General features: G+C 42.8%; 1 protein-coding gene and 1 non-coding gene across 2 annotated transcripts in view; one reads left to right on the forward strand and one right to left on the reverse strand.

Annotated features, from left to right (window-relative positions):
- The window catches only part of TEC (tec protein tyrosine kinase), a 155,303-nt gene extending 133,749 nt beyond the window's left edge, over positions 1-21,554 (reverse strand). The window contains exon 1 of the mRNA XM_068974837.1: positions 21,536-21,554. The gene's annotated coding sequence lies outside the window, so the exon portion shown is untranslated. The remainder of the gene's footprint in view (positions 1-21,535) is intronic.
- TRNAW-CCA (transfer RNA tryptophan (anticodon CCA)) lies at positions 16,454-16,526 on the forward strand. The gene has a single exon. It is a non-coding gene; the product is annotated as a tRNA-Trp (tRNA).
- Positions 21,555-22,904: the final 1,350 nt, after the last annotated feature.

Here is a 22,904-nt window from a genome sequence, read left to right on the forward strand (position 1 = left end):
CAGACTAGGGATTAAACCCATGTCCCCTGCTTCAGTAGGTGGCTTCTTATCCACCAGGGAAGTCTCAGTCAACACAAACTTTTAAAAACATAAATCAGCTTATGTCCTCAGTCCTGCTTAAATCCTCTAATGGATACCCTGAACTCAGACTAAAAATCTCTTAATTTAGGACACCACCTACTTGTCCAACCTCATCCAGTACCACTCTCTCCCTGGCCCACTATGTGTCAACCCACAACAGCCTTCTTCCTGTCCTTCACACACAGCAAATCCATGGCATGTTGGGGGGGCAGGCGGTCTTTGCAAATCATGTTACCTCTATCTAGAAAATCATTCCACCTGCTCTCTCTTGCTCACTCTTGAACCAATAACATCTTGTAACTCAAATTCAACCGATATGTCACTTTCACCAAAAGACCTTTCCTTGATCGTTGCTTTTGTTGTTTAGTCACTAAGTCATATCTGACTCTTTGCAACCCCAAGGACTGTGGCTCCTCTGTCCATGGAATTCTCCAGACGAGAATACTGGAGTGGCTTGCCATGCCCTCCTCCAGGGGATCTTCCTGACCCAGGGATGGAACTTGTGTCTCCTGCACTGGCAGGCAGATTCTTTACTGCTGAACCACCACGGAAACCCTCCTTCCCTTGACTACACAATCTAAACTAATCAGTCACTCTGATTAAATTAAAATAAGGATTTAAATTCTCTGCATCATACGTATTACTATGCAGGATTTCTGTTATTTGTTTTTAATCATGTGACCTCCACACTGACTCTAACTAAGCAGGAACCTAGTCTGTGTGTTCACCACTGGATCCTCAGCTCCTAAAACAGTTCCTTCACATAGTAGTACAGTTCAGTTCAGTCGCTCAGTCGTGTCTGACTCTTTGCAATCCCATAAATCGCAGCACGCCAGGCCTCCCTGTCTATCACCATCTCCCGGAGTTCACTCAGAGTCGCGTCCATCGAGTCAGTGATGCCATCCAGCCATCTCATCCTCTGTCGTCCCCTTCTCCTCCTGCCCCCAATCCATCCCAGCATCAGAGTCTTTTCCAATGAGTCAACTCTTCACATCAGGTAGCCAAAGTACTGGAGCTTCAGCTTTAGCATCATTCCTTCCAAAGAAATCCCAGGGTTGATCTCCTTCCGAATGGACTGGTTGGATCCCCTTGCAGTCCAAGGGACTCTCAAGAGTCTTCTCCAATACCACACTTCAAAAGCATCAATTCTTCAATGGTCAGCCTTCTTCACAGTCCAACTCTCACATCCATACATGACTACTGGAAAAACCATAGCCTTGACTAGATGGACCTTAGTCAGCAAAGTGATGTCTCTGCTTTTGAATATGCTATCTAGGTTGGTCATAACTTTTCTTCCAAGGAGTAAGCGTCTTTTAATTTCATGGCTGCAGTCACTATCTGCACTGATTTGGGAGCCAAAAAAAAATGAAGTCTGTCACTGTTTCCACTGTTTCCCCATCTATTTGCCATGAAGTGATGGGACCAGATGCCATGATATTCATTTTCTGAATATTGAGCTTTAAGCCAACTTTTTCACTCTCCTCTTTCACTTTCATCAAGAGGCTTTTGAGCTCCTCTTCACTTTCTGCCATAAGCGTGGTGTCATCGGCATATCTGACGTTATTGAGATTTCTCCTGGCAATCTTGATTCCAGCTTGTATTTCTTCCAGTCCAGTGTTTCTCATGATATACTCTGCATAGAAGTTAAATAAGCAGGGTGACAATATACAGCCTTGACATACTCCTTTTCCTATTTGGAACCAGTCTGTTGTTCCATGTCCAGTTCTAACTGTTGCTTCCTGACCTGCATACAGATTTCTCAAGAGGCAGGTCAGGTGGTCTGGTATTTCCATCTCTTTCAGAATTTTCCAGTTTATTGTGATCCACACAGTCAAAGGCTTTTGCATAGTCAACAAAGCAGAAATAGATGTTTTTCTAGAACTCTCCTGGTTTTTCCATGATCCAGCAGATGTTGGCAATTTGATCTCTGGTTCCTCTGCCTTTTCTAAAATCAGTTTGAACATCAGGAAGTTCACGGTTCACATATTGCTGAAGCCTGGCTTGGAGAATTTTGAGCATTACTTTACTAGCACGTGAGCTGAGTGCAATTGTGTGGTAGTTTGAGCATTCTTTGGCATTGCCTTTCTTTGGGATTGGAATGAAAACTGACCTTTTCCAGTCCTGTGGCCACTGCTGAGTTTTCCAAATTTGCTGGCATATTGAGTGCAGCACTTTCACAGCATCATCTTTCAGGATTTGAAACAGCTCAACTGGAATTCTATCACCTCCACTAGCTTTGTTCATAGTGATGCTTTCTAAGGCCCACTTGACTTCACATTCCAGGATGTCTGGCTCTAGATGAGTGATCACACCATTGTGATTATCTTGGTCATGAAGATCTTTTTTGTATAGTTCTTCTGTGTATTCTTGCCACCTCTTAATATCTTCTGCTTCTGTTAGGTCCATACCATTTTTGTCCTTTATTGTGCCCATCTTTGCATGAAATGTTCCCTTGGTATCTGTAATTTTCTTGAAGAGATCTCTAGTCTTTCCCATTGTGTTGTTTTCCTCTATTTCTTTGCATTGATCGCTGAAGAAGGCTTTCTTATCTCTTCTTGCTATTCTTTGGAACTCTCCATTCAGATGCTTATATCTTTCCTTTTCTCCTTTGCTTTTCGCCTCTCTTCTTTTCACAGCTATTTGTAAGGCCTCCCCAGACAGCCATTGTGCTTTTTTGCATTTCTTTTTCATGAGGATGGTCTTGATCCCTGTCTCCTGTACAATGTCATGAACCTCATTCCCTAGTTCATCAGGCACTCTATCTATCAGATATAGGCCCTTAAATCTATTTCTCACTTCCACTGTATAATCATAAGGGATTTGATTTAGGTCATACCTGAATGGTCTAGCGGTTTTCCCTACTTTCTTCAATTTAAGTCTGAATTTGGTAATAAGGAGTTCATGATCTGAGCCACAGTCAGCTCCTGATCTTGTTTTTGTTGACTGTATAGAGCTTCTCCATCTTTGGCTGCAAAGAATATAATCAATCTGATTTCGGTGTTGACCATCTAGTGATGTCCCTGCATAGAGTCTTCTCTTGTATTGTTGGAAGAGGGTGTTTGCTATGACCAGTGAGTTCTCTTAGCAAAACTCTATCAGCCTTTGCCCTGCTTCATTCCGCATTCCAAGGCCAAATTTGCCTGTTACTCCAGGTGTTTCTTGACTGCCTACTTTTGCATTCCAGTCCCCTATAATGAAAAGGACATCTTTTTTGAGTATTAGTTCTAAAAGGTCTTGTAGGTCTTCATAGAACCGTTCAACTTCAGCTTCTTCAGCGTCACTGGTTGGGGCATAGACTTGGATTACCTTCACATAGTAAGCATCCATTAAATACTTGATGAATGTTACCTGACATGGAATAAATAAAAGATCAGATCCTTTCTGAAATCAAGTTTTTCACAAAGAGAATGGGCTTGGCAAGCTGAAATGGCAAGGGAGAAAAGACAGACTGATTCTGAGAAGGAATTTTAGAAGCAGAGAAAAAAATTCACCTAATAGAAGATGAAGTTAAGTATGTGGACTCTGAAAACAGCCTAGAATGGAAGCCTGGCTTTGTTGCTTCCTAGCTGTATAAACATGGATATATCACTCACTTTTCTGAGCTGGCCTCCCCATCTATAAAATGGGGTAATAATTACTACTTCACAGAGTTGTTGTAAAAATTAAATATATGTAAAGTGCTTAGCACAGAACACAGATCATAGTAATTACTCAACATTAGTGATGACGATGGTGGTGGTGGTGGTGATATCTAAATCAGCCCTGATAATGATTAAATTGGCATAATCCATAGTATCTCATTCAACCTGTTGAGTTTATTTTTTTTCAATATTTAGGCATTCCATATTGTCCCTTCTCACCAAGAATGGAATCTGTATAGGACCTAGAGTCTGAAGAACTGGGCTCTGGCTCTACCACTAACTAGCTGAGTTACCCTGGGCAAGTCACCAACTTCCCAGAACTGAAAATTAGCTTGTCATCAGCTCTGTCCATCTCCAAGGCAGAAGGGGCAGGAAAAAGTATGCGAAAAGTAGAGATATTGGCGTAACACAGAGACAAGGAGGCAGAGAGACAGGAAGGGAGATTAGCACGCTGCTCGGGGCGGGGTCCAGTGGCCAAGACTCCAAGCCTCAAACCCTGGTTAGGGAACTAGATCCCACCCCCTGCAACTAACAGCATTCAAATGCTCCGCAAGTCCCACATGCCACAAGAAAGACTGAGGATTCTGAGTGCCACAACTAAGACCTGACGCAACCAAATAAATAAATATGCATTGCTTTAAAAATCACTCCACTCTATTCCAGAGCACAAACAAGAATGTCTACACACCTTAAAGCTTCCCAAACTGTCCCAGAACACCAAGAACTTGTCAGAGGATACCAGTCCACACTCTCACAAGGGCAGGCACATGGGCTGATTTTATTCTCTTACTGACCAGTGGCCAGCACAGTGGCCAGATCATACTATTACAGTGTGTGTTGACTACATGCTTGCTGAAATAGACAAATATATTTAGGGAAATCAGGGTTAATCAATGTCTAACTGGTTCCCTGCATGTATTTTGCAGAAGCTCTTAAGACATGAATAGGCTCTGTGAATCATATAGAATACTTTCCAATCTTATTTGATCATAGAACTCATTCTGTTTCCCTTGAACCCGATTAACATCTCCCAGAGTTGTAGTATTCTACAGAACAGTTTGCGAAACATCTTAACACAATTTTTTTTTTTTTGGCCATGCGGTGCGGCTTGCAGGATTTTAGTTCCCTGACCAGGGACTGAACCCAGGTCCCAGCAGTGAAGTATGGAGTCCTAACCACTAGATTGCCAAGGAATTCCCAAGCTTACATAATTTAAGTCATTTTAATCATCATGATATAAAAATTTTACTCTTAATATATAAGATAATTAAAAGGCCGATTGTACTTGGACTCACATCTAGTACACAGTTGTTTCACACCAAATCCTGCACCTCTAAATCACCCATCACCAAGCAGGACCTTGATCTCTCTCATCTCCTAAGAAGCAGATGTCCTGCTGGTTTCTCTGCCTGCTCCCTGCACCCTCACAACCAGTTTGCTCCACAAATTCTCCCACCTTTTCTTCTACCGCCCCCTCACTACATCCTTAGTCTTACTATGAACTTCCTTCAACTGCTTTAATTACAGCTCTTCTCCTTTTATAATCAACCTAACAGGTTTTTATCTTATAATCTGTACTATCATCCTATGCCTGAAAACTTCAAAGTACTTCTCCCTTTAATAATAAAGGCTGGTCCGTCGCTTGCATTCTCCACACTGGATCCTCTTTTGGGTTATTCCTTAATCTTAACTACATATCATCATGTCAAATTCTACCTGGGTTCCCTCTTCCCACCCTACCATCTGTTTCCAAGAGCTCAAGGACATAGATGTCTTCACTTCCCCATGCCTTTGTTTGAGTTCTCTCTGCCTAGAAGAGCACCTGTTGAAATCCGGCCCATTTGTTAAGGTCCTGATCACAGGTAATCTCTTTCATGGAGTGTCCCTGATATACCACTCTGGTCACAATTAGCTACTCCCTTTAAGTACCTCAAGGCAACTGGGCAACTTATCACAGATATATAAAGCTAGCTGTACATATGAATGCAGAGACGGCAGAGTTGGGAGAGAAAATCATGAACCAAGTGAGTCTAACAAGCAGCGTGACCACGGGTCGGTGACAAAAGGAGAAATCAGAAGGGTGTTTGCATGAAAGGCTTGAAGGCTAAAGGAGAAAGGCTTTTGCGCGTCCCGGAAGGAACAGAGGGAAGCCAGGAGAAGGCTACAGAAGAGTGAGCTGCAGAGAAGGGAGCGTTCTCACTCTGTGAGGCGGCTGGGCTGTGGGAATGCTGATTCACCATGGAACAATGCCCTCAGAGGGCCACCGGAAAGACGTGGGCAGGAAGCCAGTAGAAGGGTGGAAGCTCAGAATCACAGGGGAGTTGAGAGTACATAAGAAGGCAGCTGATCAGAAAGGCTGGGAGCCAAGGAAACTAGGGATAAGAGGTAACGCTCTGGCCTAAACTGGCTGAGATCCCAGAGAGTGTCAGGGGCCAGACGAGTTAAGCATTCAACAATCTTTGATCAACATTCAAACGCAGGTTGATGAGTAATTGTTCTAACGTCTACAAAGATCCGATTTCCCTAATGTTCCACTCATGGCGCAACTGACATCTCCCTGTGTGGGCTGTGCCACGGGGGTAGTGGATTGAGGGGAGTACCAGGGAGGGACTGGGTGTGGAATAAGGGAAGAAACAAGCTGAATATGTACAGGGTCTACAGGGATCAAAGACCTCCAAGCACAGAGCAGATCACAGGAGGCACCCAGGCCCAAGAAGTAGTGAATACATCCAGTTGGCAGACCGAGAATGGCAACAGGAAATCCACAACAAAAATATCTTCTGAAAAGACTATTAGTTAGCATTTTCAATTCCAAACAACTAGATTTGGACACACAACAACAGCAAAAAGGAATGTATTCGCTCACATAACCAAGAAGTCCTGGAAGATTCAGGCACATCTGAATGCTGGGGTTCAAATGCTGCTGTGCTCTCACCACCGCTTGGTACTTCTCTCTGCATGTCAGCCTCATTCATTCCCTCCTCCTTCAAACAGCTGCCTCCATGTAGTGGAAAGATGGCCACCGGAAGTTCTAGGTTACATTATTCCAGCAGCCTAAAAATCCCAGAGGGAAAAAAATGCCTCCTCTCTTAAAGTGAACCAGAAAAAGAGGCTGAGTGAGTCTAGGTCATGTGCCCACATCTGACCAATCACCTGGCCAGGTCAGGAGGCACTTCTCAGATTGGCCAAAGCTGAGTCACATGACCATCCTTGGCATTGGTGTCAACCCCACCCAAACTACATGGACTGTGAATAGAAAGTTCCCCAAAGGAAGGAAGTCTGGGCAAAGACAGTGTAGTGACTTGTCAGTCAGGCCCCAGATACCAAAAGAGAAGCCCAGTTTTGTCACTTAAACCATTAGAAGGGCTTTGAAGTTAGACAGAGCTGGTTTTAAATTTCAGCTTTGACACTGATTAGCTGCATATGTATGTATGTTCAGCCGCTCAACTGTGTCTGACTCTTTGGGGCCCCGTGACTGTATCCCACCAGGCTTCTCTGTCCATGAGATTTTTCAGGCAAGAATAGTGGAGAGGGTTGCCATTTCCTCCTCCAGAGGATCTTCGACCCAGTGATTGAACCTGCATCTCCTGTGTCTTCTGCATTGCAGGCGAATTCTTTATCACTGAGCCACCTGTGTGACCTCAAGTAAATTACTTAATTTCTCAGTGCCTCAGTTTCCTGCTTATAAAACAGTACCTACCTTCTAGAGATGTTTGAAAAGATTAAATGAAATAACGCACATAAACTGCTAAGCATAATGCTTGATGAACAGGGATCAATAAATGGTAGCTATTATCAGTAATAAAAAAAATCATGACAATTATTATTCAGAACAAGGGCACCACATGAAGGGTGAGTTGTGACTTGGTGAGAGAGAGAGCCAGGTCAGCAAACTTGGATAAATCAGCCTCAGGTCCAGATTCATTAAGGGCAACTCAGGCTACAATACAGGGGCCCTGAATGAACTCTGAGATGACAATTCAAATCAGTGAATCTGTTCAGCACCTATATACTATGTGACAGCCACTGAGGATACCGTGATGAGTGAGACACATGGCTCCAAGGTAAATTACCATGAAAAATGACTATGGGTTTGTGACATGATTTTGGGGAGAGGAGAGGGTGACTGAAGCTGCTTCCTTACTTTTAGCCATAGGCTGTGAACACTGGAAGTCCTGAGCATACAAGAGAAGAATGTCAGGCCCGACTGCTGGAATGCTAAGAAGGTATAAAAGGACTGCAACCACTGCCCCCTCCCCAAAAAATGCCTTTGCATGAATTAGGAAATTATGTTTCTTCATTTAGACACTTCACTTTCGTCCACCTGAATGACATCCCAGAGTTTTGCAGTGAATAACCTGCACAACTGTACATGGTAGCCCTGGGTATAGGCAGGGAAGATGACATGGGGGCTGGAAGGGGTCAAGGAATAGGGTGGGGGATAGAGAATCTGGAGTTCCCAGGCCTTTGGAGACAGACAGTAACTTTTGCTATGGGGCTGCTCCATTTAATATGGTAGACACTCACCACAAACAGCAATTAAGCATTTGATATGTGGCTATTACAACCGAGGACTAATTTTTTAATTTCACTTCAATTAATTTTAATTTAAAATTTAAAACTGAAGTGGTGTAAAATATGGTTCCTAACTTTGTTTGGTAGGACTACATTTTACTTTATTCACTGTACTGCATAAGATATTCTATTGAATTGCATTGCATTGTATTATACTGTATTGCTCATAGGAAGCTCCTGAGTTGTTTCTAGTATCATATTAATAACTTTTATATGATTATATGGTAAAATATTTTTTATGTACTGAGTTACCCAAAATATACTATTAAAATTAATTTCACTTGTTGTGTTTTGCTTTTTTAATGTGGCAACTAGAAACTTAAATTACATGTCTGGCACACAGAATATTTCTTTTTTAAAATATGTATTTATTTGGCTGCATGGGTCTTAGTTGAGCATGCAGGATCTTCAGTTGTGGCACGTGGGATCTACTTCCCCGACCAGGTATCAAACCCAGGCCCCTTGCATTAGGAGCATGGAGTCTTAGCCACTGGACCACCAGGGAAGTCCCAAAATATTTTTATTCATCAGTGCTGCTGTGAAGACATCTTAGGACCTATAGTACGAGGGGCTTGGAATGATACTCAGGGGAACTGGTTGCTTTTAGTTTTGTTTGAAGCAGACCTCTATGTTTTCTTCCAGGTTGTCCAACTCTGTTGACCAGGAAGGAAAATAACAGAGCGAGCGGGCAAGCAGGTGGCTCAGTACGTGTAGCTCAGAGAGCTTGCAGAGTACACTGGAGTCAGACTGTATTGTTCTGAACTCCTCTACCAGGTAACCAAATTTCCCTGAGTCTCCTTCAGGCTCTTCATCTATAAAAATGCCAAAAATTATCTTGCCCACTTTATAGGGATTGTTGGGAGGGTTAAATGAGATAATCCAATGTAAAGAACTAAGCATGGAGTCTGGCACATCTTACATGCTCAGTTAACTACAAGGGGGCCACTGGAGCATTATTTGGAAATAAAGAAGGTGCAAATGAAAGATCTTCCTGTACAACAGAGCTTGGGTTGCCATGGCTTAAGAGGATACACCATGTCCATGTGTCTCCTCAGCATTTATCTTTCAAGACCAAAGAACTGGACAGAATTATTTACTCAATCCTCTATGCTGCCGATTGATATATTTGCTTTTTTCTAAGTCCATTGTGTTTTTAAGGTACATTGATGAACAATCTTACATGCTTAAGGATCATGAAAACCGGTAAGGTAGCATTTCTGAATTATATGTAACAACAGCTAAGATGTAGCTAGCTTTTTTGTTCTAAATCCTACTGTGAATCAATGTCTTCAGTTAAGAATTGACAGTAATATCTGAATCTCATTCTTGAGTAAACTAGAACATTTGTATGTACAGATGGATTCATTTTACCTAAATGCTTTCTTTACTACTTCCCTGACATTTTGTATGAGCTTGAGACCAGCAATTTGGCTTCTTACATCCCTAAAGGTTCAGGTTGACTGTAAACTTGGGAGCTTACACTGTATACTCCCTCTTCTACATGTTTACTTTAGAAATAGTAGTAAATAAACTAACTTACTCACATTTGTAATCTGAGACATGTCCATCTATGCTTAACCTCTGTTCTATCTTCCAGCCCCCTCCCTATTCCTGACTTCTAAAAATATTTCTCCCAGCCTCCCACTGACTAAATTTATTTAATAGCCTTTGTGTGGAGTCTTTTCACAATTTATCCCTAGCTTCCATAACTATGCGATGTTCCTCAAGAACTCTAGAGAATTTGTCAAACATGATTCCTCTTCACAAAGGAGTAGCCTATCCCAGCAAAAGGTTATATCTGCTTAAAAACTGTAAAATCCACTTTCCCAACACATACACTTCTGCATAATTTGTTTTAAATTCTACTCGTTCCACAAGTTCAGTTCAGTTCTCGCTCAGTAGTGTCCAACTCCTTGCAACCCCAGGGACTGCAGCTCGCCAGGCCTCCCTGTCAATCACCAACTCCTGGAGTTTACTCAGATTCATGTCCATTGAGTCAGTGATGCCACTGAACCATCTCATCCTCTGTTGTCCCCTTCTCCTCCCACCTTCAGTCTTTCCCAGCATCAGGGTCTTTTCAAATGAGTCAGTTCTTCCACAAAGACCAAGAAAAATTCCACAGACACCACATTAAATTTATTGTCTGATTCTCAACAAGGCATTATCCTCTATGAGGCTCACTTTTTTCATCTGTGAAATGGGCATAATATACATGTGTTAAGTTGCTTTGGTCATCTCTGACCCTTTGCGACCCTAAGGACTGTAGCCTGCCAGGCTCCTGTCCATGGGATTCTCCAGGCACGAATACTGGAGTAGGTTGTCACGCCCTCCTCCAGGGCAAACTTTCCAATCCAGGGATCGAACCCATGTCTCTTACATCTTCTGCATTAGCAGGTAGGTTCTTTATCACTAGTGCCACCTGGGAAACTCATAACTTAGATGTCCTTTGCTAAATAGAGCAGGCCATCTCATTACTCATGAATGTATATAAAACACTCTGGGAAAAGCTCAAAGTCTTTTACAAGCATTAGGCCATGAATCTTTCTGAAGTGGACTGTTAATTAGGTGTCATTATGCTTTGTTTAATAGATGGAAAACCCGAGGCTTGGGAACACAATACCACATAATGGCTAACTTAGAAATCTAGCCTAGGCTTTCAACATCAGACTGAGAGATTGGGGGCTGTGGGGGTAGGGATCTGAATAGGAATTCACTCTGCTCCAGTTCTTTATCAAGAAACTGCATTACTACAAAATTCTCTCCCGTTACTGGTTGCCCTGCCCCTCCTACTTCCTCATGCAGTCCAGTAATGGGGAAATGGGTGGGAGAGTCATAATTCCCTACTGAACATATAATGCCTTCCCCACTTCCATGAACCTTAGACCAGGTACTAACGACAAATTTAGTTTCACAGATCTCATTACAACCCCTCCACATTTTGTTACTGATCCCTGGAAACTTTTCCTATCAGATATCCAACAAAATAAAAAGAGGCTGTAGACATTTATCAACAAGAACACAGTCTCCCCAAATAAACCTGTCAGGCTACTCCAGCTTTACTATCTGACCTACAACTGGGTACATGGCATGGCCCCAAGAACTCCAGATAAACCTTATGTCTTCACCTAAAAGAGATACTGTGGATCCAAAAGGTCAAAAAAGAGGTAATGGAAACTTTATATAGCCAGTGAGCTTTTATAAATTATTATTATGTACCTGCTGACAATGATTAATGGAAACTAGAAATCCTTTAATCCCAGAGTGGTATTTTGAAAAATATTTCCTGAGAAAACAATTCCCAAATGGGAAAAAGATAAAGCAACACTATTTACTTAAAGACAAACAAACAAAAAATATGTCCAACAATTGGGGAGTGGTTCAAAAATATCATTGCATATTAACAAGACAGACTGTCACCAGGCTATTAAAAATGGTAATTATTCCTATAAGAAGATGCCTGTTTTGAACACTGTTACCCAAAGAATAGCATGTCTAAGTATAATCTTATAAAGTATATATATATATATACACACACACACACGTGTGTGTTAATGTATCTATATATGTGTTATATATGTAAAGATTATAGAATTCAGAGTTACATAAATGGTTGCACACAATGCTCCCTCAGTTAATTACTTTCTAGAAAGTTGCTAAAGATTTGTAGAAAGTCAAATGATGATAAAGATGATGGAGAGGGGAGTTTACCAAGATTTTCTCTGGAACAGATTGGGGGCTATTTTAAATCTCTTTTTTGCAAGCTTCAGTACTGTCCACAATTTTTTAACAATGAATATATAAAATTCTATAAAATGACTTCTTTTTAATGATGGCAGGGAGAGTCCAGAAAGCACACTGAGAGCTGGGGAATGCTAGTGGCAGGCAGAGTTCCATCCTTGGTCTGGGAGAGGAAAGCTGGATGTGTCACCAGCTGAGCCTCAAAAATCTCAGCTATGATTCCAGAATCTATGAGCAAGAATTCTTTAATGCACTGCTTCTGTAACTGGCTTAAATTTGTGAAAAATAAGCTGAATATCATTTTAAAAAAATAAAAGCATTCATACCTAAAACTTACATATCTAACAGCACTCAAAACTCAGTTAAATTGTTTTCTTTTTCTCTGCATGCTTAAAGGATCAAGCATTTTTATTACTCAAGGCAGGAAAATAAAATAGAAAGCCAACTGCCTTCTGTGAAACAAAAATAATCCCAATGGTAAAAACTAACTCTACTGCATGCTTAAATTGTATTTGCAGAATAATAAACACTGAAATCACTACTATGTAGGAAAGAAAAACACAATTTAACTTAGGGGTTCACTTCAGTTCAGTCACTCAGTCGTGTACGACTCTTTGCAACCCCATGATTGCAGCACACCAGGCCTCTCTGTCCATCACCAACTCCCGGAGTTCACCCAAACTCACGTCCATTGAGTCGGTGATGGCATCCAGCCATCTCATCCTCTGTTGTCCCCTTCTCCTCCTGCCTTCAATCCCTCCCAGCATCAGGGTCTTTTCCAATGAGTCAATTCTTTGCATGAGGTAACCAAAGTATTAGAGTTTCAGCTCCAGCATCATTCCTTCCAAAGAACACCCAGGACTGATCTCCTTTAGGATGGACTGGTTGGATCTCCTTGCAGTCCAAGGGGCCCTCAACAGTCTTCTCCAACACCACAGTTCAAAAGCATCAATTTTTCGGCACTCAGCCTTCTTCACAGTCCAACTCTCACATCCATACGTGACCACTGGAAAAACCACAGCCTTGACTAGACGGACCTTTGTTGGCAAAGTAATGTCTCTGCTTTTCAATGTGCTATCTAGGTTGGTCGTAACTTTTCTTCCAAGGAGTAAGCATCTTTTAATTTCATGGCTGCAGTCACCATCTGCAATGATTTTGGAGCCCCCCAAAATAAAGTCTGACACTGTTTCCACTGTTTCTCCATGTATTTCCCATGAAGTGATGGGACCGGATGCCATGATCTTCGTTTTCTGAATGTTGAGCTTTAAGCCAACTTTTTCACTCTCCTCTTTCACCTTCATCAAGAGACTCTTTAGTTTCTCTTCACTTTCTGCCGTAAGGGTGGTGTCATCTGCATATCTGAGGTTATTGCTGTTTCTCCTAGCAACCTTGACTCTATCTTGTGCTTCTTCCAGCCCAATGTATCTCATGATGTACTCTGCATATAAGTTAAATAATCAGGGTGACAATATACAGCCTTGACATACTCCTTTTCCTATTTGGAACCAGTCTGTTGTTCCATGTCCAGTTCGAACTGTTGCTTCCTGACCTGCAGATAGGTTTCTCAAGAGGCAGGTCAGGTGGTCTGGTATTTCCATCTCTTTCAGAATTTTCCACAGTTTATTGTGATCCACACAGTCTAAGGCTTTGGCATAGTCAATAAAGCAGAAATGTCATGTGGAAATCTCACAAGTTATAGCTGAAACTTAATATTGGGGGATACTTGAGGACATGACAGTTTCTAAAGAAACAGCTAACAGAAAAACACTATTAGAACTCTATTCAGGATAAAGAGAAGAGACATTACAAGTTTTCCCTATTAAATCAGGCTAGAATTTTGCAAAAAGGTAAAGTAAAGGGAGTAAGGTACTTGACAGAGAGTTTTACTGTATAAGCCTTTCATGTAGTATATGACGATGTAAAGTTTTTCATTTTGATGCTCTGTAGCTAAGCATTTCCAAAGCTCTCAACCTAAAAAAATAAATAGCCTGAAGTTACCAAAGTAAAACTATATGAAATATTGCTGAAATCAAGAGAAATCTTACTTTCAGAAATGTAAAACCTAAAAAAAAAAAGAAACGTAAAACCTAGAGGATTAGAAACCTAATTTGCACACACTTCCCTTCCTCTTCCAAAGCTACTTTCCTTAGCTATAAAAATCAAGACAATCACGACACTATGCTAAGAAATATATGGGTGAAAAACAACTAATAATAAGTAAAATTAATGTTGTCCTCTCAATGTTTTCAATCAGTATTATTTCTAAATAACATACTTCAGTCAGCCCAGTTCAGTCGCTCAGTCATGTCCAGCTCTTTGCGACCCCATGAATCGCAGCACGCCAGGCCTCCCTGTTCATCACCAACTCCCAGAGTTCACTCAAACTCACATCCATTGAGTCGGTAATGCCATCCAGCCATCTCATCCTCTGTTGTCCCCTCTTCCTCCTGCCCCCAATCCCTCCCAGCATCAGAGTCTTTTCCAATGAGTCAACTTTTCGCATGAAGTGACCAAAGTACTGGAGATTCAGCTTTAGCGTCAGTCCTTCCAAAGAACAGCCAGGGCTGATCTCCTTCAGAATGGACTGGTTGGATCTCCTTGCAGTCCAAGGGACTCTCAAGAGTCTTCTCCAACACCACGGTTCAAAAGCATCAATTTTTCGGCACTCAGCTTTCTTCACAGTCCAACTCTCACATCCATACATGACTACTAGAAAAACCACAGCCTTGACTAGACGGACCTTTGTTGGCAAAGTAATGTCTCTGCTTTTCAATATGCTATCTAGGTTGGTCATAACTTTTCTTCTAAGGAGTAAGCGTCTTTTAATTTCATGGCTGCAATCACCATCTGCAGTGATTTTGGAGCACAAAAAAATAAAATCTGACACTGTTTCCACTGTTTCCCCATCTATTTGCCATGAAGTGATGGGACCGGATGCCATGATCTTTGTTTTCTGAATGTTGAGCTTTAAGCCAACTTTTTCACTCTCCTCTTTCACTTTCATCAAGAGGCTTTTTAGTTCCTCTTCACTATACTTGGGAATACTTAAACTGAATACTGTATGGCTTCAGTCTATTCAGCCAAAGAGAAGTGAAAGTATAATCAAGAATTAGTGAATATACAATATTGTTTGTCAATCAGCTATACCGTGATACAAAATAAAAAGTTAAAAAAAATAAAAATATAATAGATTAAAAAAGAATTTAGTGAATACAGACTATCGGATACAACTTGGATAATTATAACGTGTGTGTGTGTGTGTGTGTGTGTGTGTTTTAACTGTCAAGTGTTGACAATTATTTGGAAAATTCATCTGATACAATGATCTAGTATTCATTAGACATGTGCTCTTAACCTGGGAGAGTTCACATTTCAGCTAAGAGGACAAAAAGAACTTATATGAATTACTCAGCACATTAAAGAAAAGGTATGCTACTTGGAAAAAGATGTTGCAATGTCTTCAAAGGTTCTGTTTAGAAAAAGGGAAGGATATCTGTGGAAATACAGAGGGAAGAATGAGCACCGAAGGTATTCCCCTGGGCCAAGCTTTTGTTCACAATGGTACCTAGTGAGTTCTAGCTGAGTGTTTCCTAACCATCCTCTCCTTTGCTGTCATCTTTCAGAATGACTGCTGTATCTGCTCCACTGTAGCAACTGGCAGCACTAGTTTTTCTGCATTCCCAATGCATAGCCACCTTCATGAGGGTATAGAGCTTTGCTTTTTCTACACAGATAAGGTGGTGTGTGATCAACACTCTTCCAACTTCAGTGGAAGCTAACTCTTGCACTCCTCTATGCGTAACCAGAAAATCATGTTGGTGTTGTCAAGCTACTGAGATAGAAAGCTGTAAGATCACACTGCATTAAGGGAGCCTGAAGAATGTCTCAGCTGGTTAAACAGGGTTGGAAAAGTTGTGATCATCTTTGAGGAGCAGGGTAAGTCCGTCATCCCTGCTCATCCAAGCCAGAAACAGGAACTTGGTGCCCATTCCAAGAAAAGGTGTGAACTCTGAAATGGGAAGAGAGGATGTTGCTGTTGGTAAGGCAACTATGTGATAAATGCCTCCAGAAGGACATATGATAATTTCCACTGGAAACCACATGATCACCAATGACACCAGGCCTACCTTGCAGCTTAAAACATTAGACTTATAGAGGCTGAGCTTCACTGAATGGTGTAACACCCAGAGGACAAGGTGACATAATGAGTCCTCCTAGACAAAGCCAATTTGAGAAGCAGGAACCAGGGCTCTATGACCAGTAAGCTATAATCTACTCAAGCTAGGGGTTTTGCTTCCTGTGACCACTGGAATCAACTGGTAGGGGATCCTTAGAGTGATATAAGAAGGAATGAGGGGCCTAAACTGGGCTGGGTGAGAAAATATACCCAGAGTGGTTAGAAAATGTTTATTGGGACTTCTCTGGTGGTCCAGTGGTTAGGACTTCGTGCTTCCAATGCAAGGGGCCCAGGTTTGATCCCTGGCCAGGGAACTAGGATCCCACATGCCATATGGTACACCCAAAAAGTAAATAAATTAAATTAAATTAAAAATAAAAGAAAATGCTTAGTCTGGGTAAAGGTAGGAAACATGGCAGCACACTGCCGTGGCTAAACCACACTAGTCCCTTGGCAGGGGTGGTTATGAAAGCTACACTTCAGGCACTAAGAGCAGAGTAAACAAACCTTCTGCTTTCTCTCCCGCCTGAGAGTCCAATAAAATGACAATTGAGGGACAAACCCACAAGGATGGAGAGAATGAGAAAAGAGACAATAGTAAAAGTACTTTGGTGGGGTGAAGGGAAGCCAAGATCCACCCTGATTTATACCATGGAATCTGAAAATGCTAAATTGTTGTTCAGTCTCTCAGTCATGTCCGACTCTTTCCAACCCCGTGGACTGCAGCATGCCAAGCTTCCCTGTCCTTTACTATCTCCCAGAGTTTGCTCAAACTCATGTCCACTGAGTCGGTGATCCCATCTAACCATCCCATCCTCTGTCGTCCCCTTCTCCTCCTGCCCTCAATCTTTCCCAGCATCAGGGTCTTTTCCAGTGAGTTGGCTCTTCGGATCAGGTGGCCAAAGTATTGGAGCTTCAGCATCAGTCCTTCCAGTGAATATTCAGAGTTGATTTCCTTTAGGACTGGCTGGTTTGATCACCTTGCAATCTAAATAAGTTAAGACAATGGCACCCTCTGTAGGGGGAGGGGTGATCGAAAATGAAAATGGAAAGCCTCCTAAGGAAGGAATTAGGTCTCCCAGGTCTCAGACAGTCTGAGCAGTTAAATGATTGCCCCTTCTCCACCCCAGCAAAAAAACACCTGGAGTTTCTTCCCTGCCTCCTCCCCCAGAGGGGTTACATGAACATGTAACTACTCGCAAAGAGGGCAGAAAAGAGAAGGTCTCTGTATTGGAGTATGTCAGCCACAGCTCGGGTGTTTTAATATCATGGAGGGGTTACATGAACATGCAGATGCTGAGACAATCAGCCTCTTCTCCACCTAGCTCCCAGATTCCTGACAGCCAGGCTCTTCCCATCAGCCAGGAAAAACACTGCAAGAGCTTTTTCTGAGCACCCTCACCAGCCCAAGAGGTACTAACATCAGAGTCTCCCCAAATCACCCAGTAGTGAATTTCCCAGTCAACAAACCCACTACATCTTTAGCTTTTTAATGCCCCACTTAGATATGAGTAGACAACATAGGATATCAGAAATACAAGGAAAGTCTCTAACACAAAAGGTAAAGATCTAAACAAACAGACAATAGCAACCTGGGGAAACTGAGTCTGTGCAGGAAGGGAAAAGCTTTAAAAGAAAAAAAAAAAAACTCAGAAAGATAAGACACTGAAACCATAAAACAAAATCAAGAAAGAAATAAATACAAAAGCCACACACAAATACATATGTATATATATTCAGGGAACAAAAAGGTTTTAATTTTAAATATTTAAAATATGATTGATTATACTCATGAAAAACTCAGTGGAAGGAGTTCATGATAATATTGAGAAAATCTCCCCCAAAATAGAAACAAGAAATAAAAAGACAGATAAGAGTAAAGAAAAAGTAAGAAAATATCTAGTATCCAGCCCAAAATATCTAGTAACCGAACAATAATTTTCTGAAAGTGACATCATACAGAAAAAGTAATGATCAATAAGATAACTCAAGAAAAGTTCCCAAACTAAAAGACACAGATTTCTGGACTGGAAGAGCCCAGAACAATGGATGAAAACAGACCCATATCGTAGCACACATGAAAATTTCAGGATTATGGAGGCCAAGAGAAAATTCTATAAACCTCCAGAAAGAATTCTATAAACTTCCTTCTACAAACAGCAGGTGTGTAGAAAGGTTACAGACAAAATTAAGGTGTCAGAAAAATTTTATAATGGTTAATTGTTCAGATTTCTTAACAATTAAGGAATCTGAATTTCTCAATAGCAACACCACAATCCAGAAGGGGATGATGAGACAATGCCTTCAAATCTTCCATCCTATAACTCTGCAGTCAGATAATCAATTGACAGTGGTAAACGTATTTTCAGCACTTGCTATAAAATGAATAGACAAAACACAAATCAATAAACTAAATAAAAAAAAATATACATCCTATGCAGCCTTCAGCAGGAAACTTATTGAGGATGGACTATACCAAAACAAAAGAGTCTACAAAGATAAGAAAGGCCTGTGCCACAGGTAACAGGAGAACTGATACAGGAGAGAAATGATGGGGATTCCCAGGACGATGACAAAGGGAGGTCCTCAGGGTGACATCTGTGCCCATATGCAGAAGGCAGCCAGTCCAGACTAGAGCAAGAATGCAATTGACAGAATACCTGATGCTTCCAAGGGAAGAATCTGAAAATTATTCAAAAGCTTTGGGTAAAATTAATGATGAGTACTTAAAAAGCTAAATCAGTGAACAAACAAAGAGCAATTACTGACTCTGAAGAAAAGAAGTTGTACTTGGCTTGGCTACGACTATTGATCTAATTACTGTTTAACTATTGCAAGGATAGGAAAATAAGGAAGCTGTGGTTAGATGGGAGGTCAGAGGGAAAAAGAGAACCAAGTCATCATCTTCCACAGCGGGAAGTGAACAGATAAACCTTCAGACTGAAAAATGCAACAAGTATCACCTACAAGGAATAAATATCAATATAACCATCTCAGGGGATCACAAGTGTTTATTTCTGGAGAGGAAAAAATGTAACTTGGATTAAAAGTTTAAAACTAAAACTGAAAAGAAAGAGAAGAATATAACAAAACAAAAAGCATAGTGGCTTCTGTGCCCTTTTATTATTTGCTTTTGCTCTGTTTCCCTAATAACAATTTGTTTGGGAAAATTCCAGCCTTGTTTCACCTAAACAAAAGAAAATATCATTTTCTACATCTAGACCATGCAGCTGTGGTCATCTGAGCTCTGAACAGTCAGACTTAGTGGGAAAGTTAATAGTTATAATCCAAACCAAGAAGGACTGGCTGAGCCAGAGCAGAGATGCAAAGGCAAGCCTGGGTGGAGGCATGCTTGTAGGTGAAGACAACTGCTATGCCTTTCTCCTCTGGGGTTCTTTTCAACAAAGCTAGTCTCATGGCATAATCTCCTGGGACGGGATAATTTTAGAACTGCCAGGGACCATGGACCAATTGCACTCCTTTCTAGCAGACTCCAGTTAATCCAACCAAGGCAGCTAGCCTTCACAGCGATTGATCTGGGTTCAACGTCAGTTGCTCCACTTTGCCTGAGTACACTGGAAAAAGAACACAGTAAGGGCTCTGAAACGGGCAGCCCCATCATCAACAGCATCTATGCACCAAGCTGGGCGTCAACAGCCCTGTCAACTACGTGGACTATCCCTGCCCTGAACAAGAAAATGATTCTCTCCAGGGGTGGAATCCCAGGGAGCAGTGGAGTGGGATGGAAGCCAAGGAGCTGGAAGAGCTGGGGTGGGGAAGGGAGGCACCAACCAGGTCAACCTGGAAGAACCTGTAGGTAGAGATATGCCTGGAGCGCAAGGCTCAGGCTGCCAGCGCTCTGTACACACAGAGGAAGGTCTCTACCAGCAATTCTTCCCCAAGCAAAAAAGTGGCCAGACACAGCCACAGTGCCGCCAGCCATCCTGTCCAGGGTCAACTTAGGAAGCAAAGATAGCCTTTTTCTTGAGATTCACTATGATTTGATAAAACATAGACTCTGCCCTTGAGTGACTAGCTGCTGACAAAATATGATGACTATTTTGATACACAATAAGCAAGGAACAGGTTGACAGTGCTAGAGCATACATTAATATTCTTTTTTTTTTTTTCTATTTGGGAAGATGTCAAAATTCTAGTTCAAGAACCTGTGTGTGGCAAACTAGAGGTTTGCCCATCAAGCAACACTGATTCCCATGTATTTGCAACACTTGCCCTATACAGTTCTACAAATCAAAATGTACACACCCTCTGGGAAGAATCAAGATCATTAACACAAATGCAGTAAGCATCTAGAACTGACAAAAGAATATACTGATCAGATTAACTGGAGTATTGGGAAAGTATGGTTTTTCCCTAAACAATGAAAATGTACCTAAACCAAAAAAAAAAAAAAAATTCAAATACTTAAGGAGACTGTTATACACATTTTCTATTCTCCATGTAAATCATGACACTCCATGCAATTCTCAACAACTAACCTACCAGTATAACAAACCAACCTGTTAAATCCTAAACTTACTTGGGAAACCTACTGGTTTGTTGGAGTGTTTCCTCCTTTCTAGCTCTTTAGGGAAGAATTATCTAGAAAAAAAAAGTGAATTCTCAGAATTTCCTAAGAGGAAAAAAATGGGCATTCACTGGAAAAACACAGGGTATATGCTCAGAACACTTAACTATTCTGGATAAGCTTCAAACCCACTTAGCCACCAGTCATCCTGTTGTTCTAACTTAACACTGAGACCTACCCTTCTAATCAAGTCTTCCAGTTTCCAAAGAATGGCAACAGATGAGACTGTTTCCGAATCTGATACACAGCAACTTGTTCTTCTTCCATGGAGGAAAAAAAACAAAATCAAACCAAAAGGAAATTTAGGATCCGAAGAAAAGCGCACACCCCGGAGTCAAGGCCCTAGTTTTCCCAACACATGTATTCACCGACTCCCTGCTATCAAGATTCAAACACAATTTCCCAGATTTAAAAATGTAAGGCTGGTGGGGACAGGCACTCAGACACATGCAACCGTGGAAAGTGTGTCGATTCTGCCAACTCTCGCATCAAGACTTCGCTGCTGCCCAAGAAGAGAGGAGGAATGAAGTCCGCGGCGCGGCTGGGAAGTGAACCCAACGCTGAATTTGGGGCAGGGCGGCCTCTGTCCCGAGACTCAAGGAGAAGGGCGGGCGCTCCTCGGGAGAAGCCAGCGCCGGAGCCCGGGGAACTGAGAGGCTGCGGCCGCCGGAAGGCGCGGCTACGCCGGGACGCGCACCTGTCCCTCCGTCGCCCGCAGGGGACGGGGTTCCTCACCTGGGGCGGCGCGTTCGGGCTCACAGCCGCGCGGGGTAGAGAAAATCCTTCCTGGTTCCACGAGAGTCAGCCTCTGGGCTGCTGGAACTCGCCTCTCGCCGCACACATCCCCACCCACCCTTCCCCGCCCCGAGTGGCGCAGGCCCGGGGCCGCCCTCGCCAGCCCGCAGCGCCCTTACCTGGCTGGAGCGCACCGGCTTCGCGGAGCCCGGGACACTGAAGTCCGCCCGAGCCTCGGAGTCATGTGCCTGGAGCCCCGCCCCCTCCTCGGCTCTCCCCGCCCCGGCCGGCAGGGCGACCGCCCGGCCCGCGAGGGCTCCGCCTCCAGCTGCCGGAGGCCGGCGGCGACCTGTTCCCACTCCTCTGCTGCGGTGCTGAGACTGAAGGTGGGAGTGGGTCGCTTACGCGTTCCGACTCCCGGGACCCAGCGGAAGTTTCGGGAAAGTAGCGGGAACGTCCCTGGTGTTTCCTGGACGCAAGAACCTCCTCCTTCTTGCCCCCCTCAACCGCCCCGCGAGGACACGGACACCCCTGGCCCGGGAGAGCCCCGAGCAGTGCCACCTGTGGGTGACCGGGGACTCGATCGGAACTAGGGACCGCACCTCCCCTTCCGCTAAATGGTGGCGAGCCAGGTGGTAACGCAGTGAGGTGGAGCGAAGCAGCCAGTTTTACCAAAAGAATAAGACTTTTCTGTTCAACCTGAAGCAGCAGAGCGCATCTGATACACTTACAGGTCACGTGGTGTGTGGGTGTGTGTGCGTGTGTGCGTGTGTGACCCCATGGAACTATCACAACAGGTCACGTGGTCGGGGTGTGTGTGTGTGTGTGTGTGTGTGTGTGTGTGTGTTTTACCAAAAGAATAAGTCTTTTTCTGTCCAACCTGAAGCAGCAGAGCGCAACTGATACACTTACAGGTCATGTAGGGTGTGTGTGTGTGTGACCCCATGGAACTATCACAACAGGTCATGTGGTCGGGTGTGTGTGTGTGTGTGTGTGTGTGTGTGTGTTCTCGCTCAGTGGCTCAGCCCTTTCTGACTCTCTGCGACTCCATAAGAGTCCACCATTTTATGTAGGGTGAAAGGCACAGAGAATTTAAAGAACGTACTTAATGTCACCCAACAACAAATTGAAAGGCTGAAATTCAAATCCCTGTAGTCTGCCTCCTGATTTTGAACGCTAAACCACAGCTCTCCTGGCTCACCAAATTTGAGTGTCCACCATGTCTCATGAGGAGAAGGAAATGGCAACCCACTCCAGTATTCTTGCCTGGAGAATCCCGTGGACAGAGAAGCCTGGCGGGCTATATAGTCTGTGGGGTTGCAAAGAGTCAGACACGACTGAGCAACTAAGCACGGCACAGCACATATCT

The sequence above is a fragment of the Capricornis sumatraensis genome, chromosome 7, assembly GCF_032405125.1.
Source record: "Capricornis sumatraensis isolate serow.1 chromosome 7, serow.2, whole genome shotgun sequence".
Taxonomy (NCBI): Eukaryota; Metazoa; Chordata; class Mammalia; order Artiodactyla; family Bovidae; genus Capricornis; species Capricornis sumatraensis.